The sequence below is a fragment of the Colobus angolensis genome, unplaced genomic scaffold (genome assembly GCF_000951035.1).
Source record: "Colobus angolensis palliatus isolate OR3802 unplaced genomic scaffold, Cang.pa_1.0 Scaffold120, whole genome shotgun sequence".
Taxonomy (NCBI): domain Eukaryota; kingdom Metazoa; phylum Chordata; class Mammalia; order Primates; family Cercopithecidae; genus Colobus; species Colobus angolensis.
In genome coordinates, this window is record NW_012113142.1 from 2058624 (window position 1) to 2066613 (window position 7990).

Genomic DNA, 7990 nt, shown 5'->3' on the forward strand with positions numbered 1-7990 from the left:
GAGGGAGGGAGGGAGGAAGGAAGGAAGGAAGGAAGGAAGGAAGAAGAATCTAGGAATCTAGGTCTATCAACTCTCCGTCCAGCATCTCCCCACGTGTCTCAAGAACTGCAAAATATGGCTGTGTGCAGTAGCTCATGCCTGTAATCCCAGCACTTTGGGAGGCTGAAGCAAGAAGAACTCTTGAGGTCAGGAGTTCGAGACCAGGCTGGCCAACATGGTAAAACCCCATCTCTACTGAAAATACAAAAATTAGCCAGGTATAGTGGTGTGCGCCTGTAGTCCCAGCTACTCGGGAGGCTGAGGCATGAGGATTGCTTGGACCTGGGAGGCTGGGAGGGGGAGGTTACAGTGAGCTGAGATAGTGCCTTTGCATTCCAGCCTGGGCAACAGAGCAAGACCCTGTCTCAAAAAAAAAAAAAAAAAAAGAAAGGAAAGAAGGAAGGAAGGAAAAAAGAAAAGAAGAGGAAAGAAAGAAATGCAAAATAGTCAGAACTCATGTCACATAGATGTTCTCCAATTGGAGTTGGCACATTCTGGGGACTGTGTTCCTAAGGAGACCATTCCTTGGGAGGAGTCATTCTTTAGGACTGTGGACCATAGTGGCAGAAAGCAGGGAGAGAGACTAGGGCAGGGGAGGCAGGAATCACTAGGCATTTCTCAGACATTCTGGAGAAGAGGATGAGCAAAGTGGTCTGTCCTGTGCAGCTTGCCTTCCTGGCAAGGTTAAAAGCCTTGTGGGGGCAGAGATGCTTCCCAAATGCAGCAGAAGGGTTGGTGTTGAGAATCTTCCTATCTCCCCTCTCAGTGCCTTTGTCTGTCTTGGTGTCTCCTGCCTCCCCCTGGGGCTCCCTGGGGATTCTACCTTCCCCAGGCTTTCAAACTCACTGGGTGACTAACTTTTCAGCTTGTCCAAAGACTTTCTTTGTGGCCTGAGCTGCTGAGCTAATGAACAGAAGCTGATTTCCAGTGGCGCTGGGTGGCTGGGGCATCACCGGTATTTCACTGTTCATTTCTCTGCAATGCTTTGCAGTTTGCAAAGTGCTCCTGTGTGGGGTGTCTGTGGTGGTTCACGCCTGTAATCCCAGCATCTTGGGAGGCCAAGGCAGGCAGATGGCTTAAGCCTGGGGATTCAAGATCCACCTGGGCAACGTGGCAAAAACCTCATCTCTTAAAAAAAAAAAAAAAAAGCAAAAATGAGCTGGGCGTGGTGGCGTGTGCCTGTATTCCTAGCTACTTGGAAGGTTGAGGTGAAAGGATCAGTTGAGCCCAGAGAGACTGAGGCTGCCAGTGAGCTGTTATTATGTGGCAGAGCAAAACCCTGTCTCAAAAAACAAAGTACTCCTGTGACTCTGTCTCATTCAAGCCTCCCAATAGTAAAATAAGGTGTTGCAAGCAAGCACCATTAGTGCCAGTGTGTGGAGGAAGAAAGTGCTGTCCAAATCCATATCCTCCTACAGGGTAGAGTCAGGGCCCTGGCTCCAGCAGCTGGCAGCTGCTGTCTACTGCACAGGGCTTTCCTGTTTTCTGCCAGATGCTCTCTCTCTCTCTTCTCTCTCTTTTTTTTTTGGAGGCAGAGTCTCACTCTGTTGCCCAGGCTGCAGTGCAGTGGCATGATCTTGGCTCACTGCAACCTCTGCCCCTCTGCCTCCTGGGTTCAAACGATTCTTGTGTCTCAGCCTCCTGAGTATCTAGGACTACAGGCACACCACCACGCCTGGCTAATTTTTGTGTTTTTAATAGAGACGGGGTTTCATCATCTTGGCCAGGCTGGTCGTGAACTCCTGACCTCAAGTGATGCACCCGCCTTGGCCTCCCAAAGTGCTGGGATTACAGGCAAGAGCCACCGTGCCCAGCCCACTCACTGTCTCTTGGGATCCCGGATGCATATGTTTCCTGGCTATTCCAACCGACCCCATGAGTGTTGGGGTCAAATAAGTAGGCAGAGTGTGTCCATCTCCAGCCTCAGACCGTCAGTGTCCTGCGGCAGTGTGGTGAGGGGGTTGGGTCTCTGCAAGCAGGGCTCCGGGGTTTTTTGGTTTTAGGGAAGCAATCCAGCTGTGTGGGTCCTTCAGGAAGGAAATCCTTTCACTTCTTCTTTTTTTTTTTTTTTTTTTTTGAGACGGAGTCTCGTTCTGCTGCCCAGGCTGGAGTGCAGTGGCTGGATCTCAGCTCACTGCAAGCTCTGCCTCCCGGGTTTACGCCATTCTCCTGCCTCAGTCTCCCAAGTAGCTGGGACTACAGGCGCCTGCCATGTCGCCCGGCTAGTTTTTTGTATATTTTAGTAGAGACGGGGTTTCACCGTGTTAGCCAGGATAGTCTTGATCTCCTGATCTTGTGATCCGCCCGTCTCAGCCTCCCAAAGTGCTGGGATTACAGGCTTGAGCCACCGTGCCTGGTCCCACTTCTTTTAGTGAAACTCTTGACCATCGTATTTTGTGGATTAGCAGAATCTGGTCCCTTCTTGGCCTCCTCTACCTATGAGGAGAGGCATGTCACCTAGTCTTGGGGAGTGACAGGAACACTGGACAGTTAGGGCTTCCGGCCCCCTTCTGTCCTGGAATTCCCTGCCTTCTGGGCCTCCCTAGCTGTGGATCCTCAGCAAGAATCTTGTGCGTATGCTTGTAGCTCTTCCTTTCTCCTGCATACATCTGTTTTCAGTGAGCTTCAGGTTAGTCAAGATCCTCCAACCTCCTTCTCAACACTGTTCTTTTTCTTTTTCTATTTTTCTTTTCTTTTTTTTTGAGATGGAGTCTTGCTCTGTTGCCCAGGCTAGAGTGCAGTGGTGTGATCTCAGCTCACTGCAACCTCCACCTCCTGGATTCCAGCGATTCTCCTGCCTCAGCCCCCCAAGTAACTAGGATTACAGGTACCCACCAACATGCCCAGCTAATTTTTGTAATTTTTAATAGAGAGGGGGTTTCGCCATGTTTGCCAGGCTGGTTTAAAACTCCTGACCTCAGGTGATCCACTCGCCTCGACCTCCCAAAGTGCTGGGATTACAGGCGTGCACCACCACACCCAGCTAATTTTTGTATTTTCAGTAGAGACAGGGTTTTACCATGTTTGCCAGGCTGGTCTTGAACTCTCGACCTCAAGTGATCCACCCGCCTCAGCCTCCCAAAGTGCTGGGATCGTAGGAGTGAGCCACTGTGCCTGGCCTCAATGTTATTCTCTTCTCTCCATGTGTCTTTCAGGACTTACAGAGCAGGAGCTCCCTAAGACAATGTCCTGGGCCCCACCTGGCGGTATATCATAGCCAGCTCACACTGATCTGGGAGAGTGGATTGTCAGCATCTCTTCCCAACTCCACTTTCAGGGACATCGGTTGGGTAACTTGAATTCAGCCATGGTGGGAGGGTTTACACCATGGCAATTGGCAAACGCTGCCAATCACACTTGTCCCCACAGAGCCAGTTTGTTAAATATTTGCCAACGTAACCCTGGCTTCACCTTACCTTGGTCAACCAGACCTGCCCAGGTGTTGGCTAATAATCCTTGGTGTTGGTATCAGCCTCTCCCATGTGGCATTCCTGTATCCCCCTCCCCACCAGGTCAGCCTGGCTGTGGGGGACTGAGCCAGCCAGAAGGTGGCAATTGAGGTCAGACCAGCATCCCTGAATTGGGAAGGACAAGAGGATATGGATGGAGGATGGATAGCTTCTGTGACAGACATCACATGTGCACACACACACACACACACACCCCTGTTTTACTTTATGTTTTAATTATTTTAAAAAAAAATTGATACAAGGTATCACTCTATTGCCCAGGCTGGAGCACAGTGGTGCAAACATGGCTCACTGCAGCCTCAACCTCCTGGGCTCAAACAATCCTCCCGCCTCAGCCTCCCAAGTAGCTGGGACCACAGGCACGTGCCACCATGCCCTGCCAATTTCTTTTTTTTTTCTTTGAGATGAAGTCTTGCTCTGTTGCCCAGGCTGGAGTGCAATGGCGAGATCTCTACTCACTGCAACCTCCACCTCCCAGGTTCAAGCGATTCCCTTTCCTCAGCCTCCCAAGAAGCTGGGATGATAGGTGTGTGCTACCATGCCCGGCTAATTTTTTTTCATATTTTTAGTAGAGATGGGGTTTCTCCATGTTGGCCAGGCTGGTCTTCAGCTCCTGACCTCAGATGATCCACCCGCTTCGGCCTCCCAAAGTGCTGGGATTACAGGTGTGAGCCACTGCCCCCAGCCAAGATGGAATCTCTTTCTGTCACTCAGGTTGGAGTGCAGTGGTGCAATCCCGGCTCACTGCAACCTCTGCCTCCCGGGTTCAAGCAATTCTCCTGCTTCAGGCTCCTGAGTAGCTGGGATTACAGGTGCCCACCACCATGCCCAGCTAATTTTTATATTTTTAGTAGAGACGGGGATTCACCATGTTGGCCAGGCTGGTCTCGAACTCCGGTTCACACCTGTAATCTCAGCACTTTGGGAGGCCAAGGTGGGAGGATCACTTGGGGTCAGCAGTGCACCTGGCTAATTTTAAATATTTAGTTTTTGTAGAGACGGGGTCTTACCGTGTTGCTCAGGCTAGCCTTGAACTTCTGGGCTCAAGTAACCCTCCCAAAGTGTTGAGATTACAGGCATCAACCACTATACTCAGGTACTCAGGCTCTAATTATTTCCGTGTTGGTTTCTCCAGTGGACTCTGAGCTCTTATAACGTGAAGTCTGAAATACATCCTTCACTGGATCCCAGAATGCCTCGGCTGAATAGGGCTCCCTCATCTGAGACTTGAATTTCCTACATGGAGATCTGTCATGGGGTGCTTGCATACCTCCCTTGGTGGGGCTCTTGCTGTCATCCGAGGTGGTCAGATATGTCTCTGGACAGCTTGACCTGCTTCCTTCTCCTTGGGTCTTTAACATCTAAGAGGCAGCCGTGACACTGAGACATACAAAAAGATCCTCTCAGCTGGGCACGGTGGCTCACACCTTTAACCCCAGCACTTTGGGAAGCTGAGGCCTGAGGCGGATCGGATCGCCTGAGGTCAGGAGTTTTGAGACCGCTCTGGCCCACACGGTGAAACCCCATCTCTATTAAATATGCAAAAAATTAGCCGGGCATGGTGGCGGGCGCCTGTAATCCCAGTTACTCAGGAGGCTGAGGCAGGAGAATCGTGTGAACCTGGGAGGCGGAGGTTGCAGTGAGCTGAGATTGCACCACTGCACTCCAGCCTGGGCAACAGAGCGAGACTCTGTGTCCCTTCCCCCCACTCCACCTCCCCGCAAAAAAGATCCTCTTGACTTCTTTGATCTGCAGCATCCCCGTTTACCATCTGGTTAGCAGTGCCCTTGGCTTCAGCTGCTATCTGTGCCTCCTGTTCCCGTCCCTGTTGAGCTGTTGAAAGCCCTCCCATCCGGAGACCAAAGGGCAAGGCACTCCATAGCTGCCACCTGTTTTCCTCCCCAGCCCCATCTGGGACCACATCCTTTCCAGGGCAGAAGTCTGCGTGGAGAGAAGTCTGTCTGACAATGGGCTCACTGTGCTCTTCTGACAGGGACCGCCACCCACCCTACACATGGGCGCCCATCACGGTCTGCCTGTTGCCACAAATCCAACCTCTCAGAAGTCCTTGTGAACCTTGAACTCCTGAATTTCCCAGCCAAGCCAGGTGAGATGCACGGGATGCACCCTTCCCTCCCCAGACGCCCCTCCTCTCGTCCCGTTCTTCCTGCCACCCCAGATCGGGTGAGTCAAAGGAAGTCATTTCTGCTGTGCACTTGGCACCAAGTTGTCACCCTGTCACCTCTGGGTAAGTGGCTCCCCTGTGCCCAGTATTCTGGGACTTTGTGTGTGTGTTTGGTAGTGAGGAAGCAGGATACCCCAGAGAGCAGTGACACCCCCAGTCTGCACGCCTGAATCCAGCCCCCTGCACTCCCCACCCCAGTGCCCATTCATCCTGGCACCCCACTGCCCTCTCCCCCCTGCATCACACCCCAGATGTCCACCTGCTTCCTTTAGGAGGCTGGGACAAGAATGCAAGAAGGAGTTGATGGAGGCTGGGCAAAGATGGTGGCCGTGAGAGTCTAAAGGAAGGGGTGCATTGGAGAGCAGCTCAGAAAGTGAACTCGGCGTGGTGGCATTGGTGCCACTCAGCAGAGCATGCTGCCTGGCACCATGACAAGGGCATAGGTTTCTTCCCAGGAAGATGTAGGACCAGTTCTGCTCTATCGTGGCTTAGGAGTCTTGAGCAAGTCGTTTAACTCTCTAAACCTCAGTTTTCTTTTTTTTTTTTCTTTTTGGTGATTGAGTCTTGCTCTGTCGCCCAGGCTGGGATGCAGTGGCACAATCTCGGCTCACTGCAACCTCTGCCTACGGGTTCAGGCAATTCTCATGCCTCAGCCTCCAGAGTAGCTGGGATTACAGGCACCCGTCACCATACCTGACTAAGTTTTGTATTTTTAGTAGAGATGGGATTCACCATGTTGGCCAGGCTGGTCTCGAACTCCTGACCTCTGGTGATCTACTGCCTCAGCTGCCCAAAGTGCTAGGATCACAGGCGTGAGTCACCATGCCCAGCCTGAACCTCAGTTTCCTTATTGGTGACATGGGGACAATAAGAGGATAAGATGAGTTCAGAGGAGCCATGTGGGGCTTTAGGGGAACAGCTGAAGGGATACTGGTCTACTGGCATTTGATGGAGTCCCTCCCTGAAGCTTGAGGCCTACTCCCTCCACCATTCTGGGAGGTGCACAGTCACACCCATCTTTCAGTAAATGAATTAAGCTTCACAGAGGCTAAACACCTTGCCTGGGGCCACCAAGTGAGCATATGGTTGGGACAAGGCTCAAACCCAGGAGTGTCTACCTCTAGGGTCATGCCATCCCCATGGTACTACACTGGGTCTTGAGCTGGGTGGGGCAGTTGAGGCTGTCTAATCTCCCTGGGCTTCCAGTTCCCAGCCACAAAGTGTGGGGACAGGTGAGACTCTAAAGGGTCTTCTTGTTCTGATTTTTTTTTTTTTCTTTTGAGAGGAGTCTCTCTCTGTTGCCCAGGCTGGAGTGCGATGGTGCAATCTTGGCTCTCTGCAACCGCTGCCTCCTGGTTTTAAGCAATTCTCCTGCCTCAGCCTCTGGAGTAGCTGGAATTACAGGCATGCACCGCCACACCCGGCTAATTTTGTATTTTTAGTAGAGACGGGGTTTCTCCATGTTGGCCAGGCTAGTCTCGAACTCCTGACCTCAGGTGATCTGCCCGCCTCAGCCTCCCAAAGTGCTGAGATTACAGACTTGAGCCCCTCCCTTGTTCTGATAATTTATTGGACATCAAGACCTCTCCCTACCTGCCTTGCCTGCCTCGATTATCTACTAGAACCCCTGGTACTCCAAGCCCCACAGCCCCTGTGGACTGTTTTTATCCATGAATGGTCCCCCTAACACATGCACTCAAGTTTGAAACCTAAGTGTTATCCTGGACAGTCCTTCCTTTTCCTCAACCAGTATAGCATCAGAGCTCAGCAAATGCAATCCTGAGTGATCCTCAAATCCATCCCCTTCTTTCCATCCTAACTGCCTCCACCTCTCCATCGTAGATTTCCTACCACAGCCTTCCCAACAGTTCTGCCACACGACTTACTGCAGCCAGAGTGATTTCTTTAAGGCTCCAACCTGACCAAGTCACCCCTCTGCCTTGACTTCATCTCTGTGACCTCCAGGGCTTGAAATACCCTTCTGTGCCCAGTTTCCTCCCTGCCAAGCCCCACTCCCCTTGGTCAGCCTAACTCAGCACAAGGGGCATCTCCTCCACGAAGTTTTCTCTGACTTCTGCTCTCCACTGTGGCCTCGGTAGACCTCCATCTGGACACTTATCACCTGTGTCATAATTGCCTCTGTCTCTCAGGGCTAGTGTGAGAGTTCTCCAAGTCAACACCTGCATATAGTTTTTCTTGGTATGCCTGGGATGGAGCATGTGGTATATAGCAGGGTTCGATGAGGTATGTATGGATGTATGGATGTATGTATGTATGTAGGGGTGGATGGATGGAT

General features: G+C 51.6%; 1 protein-coding gene and 1 pseudogene across 1 annotated transcript in view; one reads left to right on the forward strand and one right to left on the reverse strand.

The window, feature by feature from the left end:
• The window catches only part of LOC105503765, a 9641-nt pseudogene extending 4280 nt beyond the window's left edge, over positions 1-5361 (reverse strand).
• A 368-nt stretch (positions 5362-5729) lies between these two features.
• Positions 5730-7990, forward strand: part of CCL24 (chemokine (C-C motif) ligand 24) — a 21551-nt gene continuing 19290 nt past the window's right edge. The window contains exon 1 of the mRNA XM_011930303.1: positions 5730-5757. The gene's annotated coding sequence lies outside the window, so the exon portion shown is untranslated. The remainder of the gene's footprint in view (positions 5758-7990) is intronic.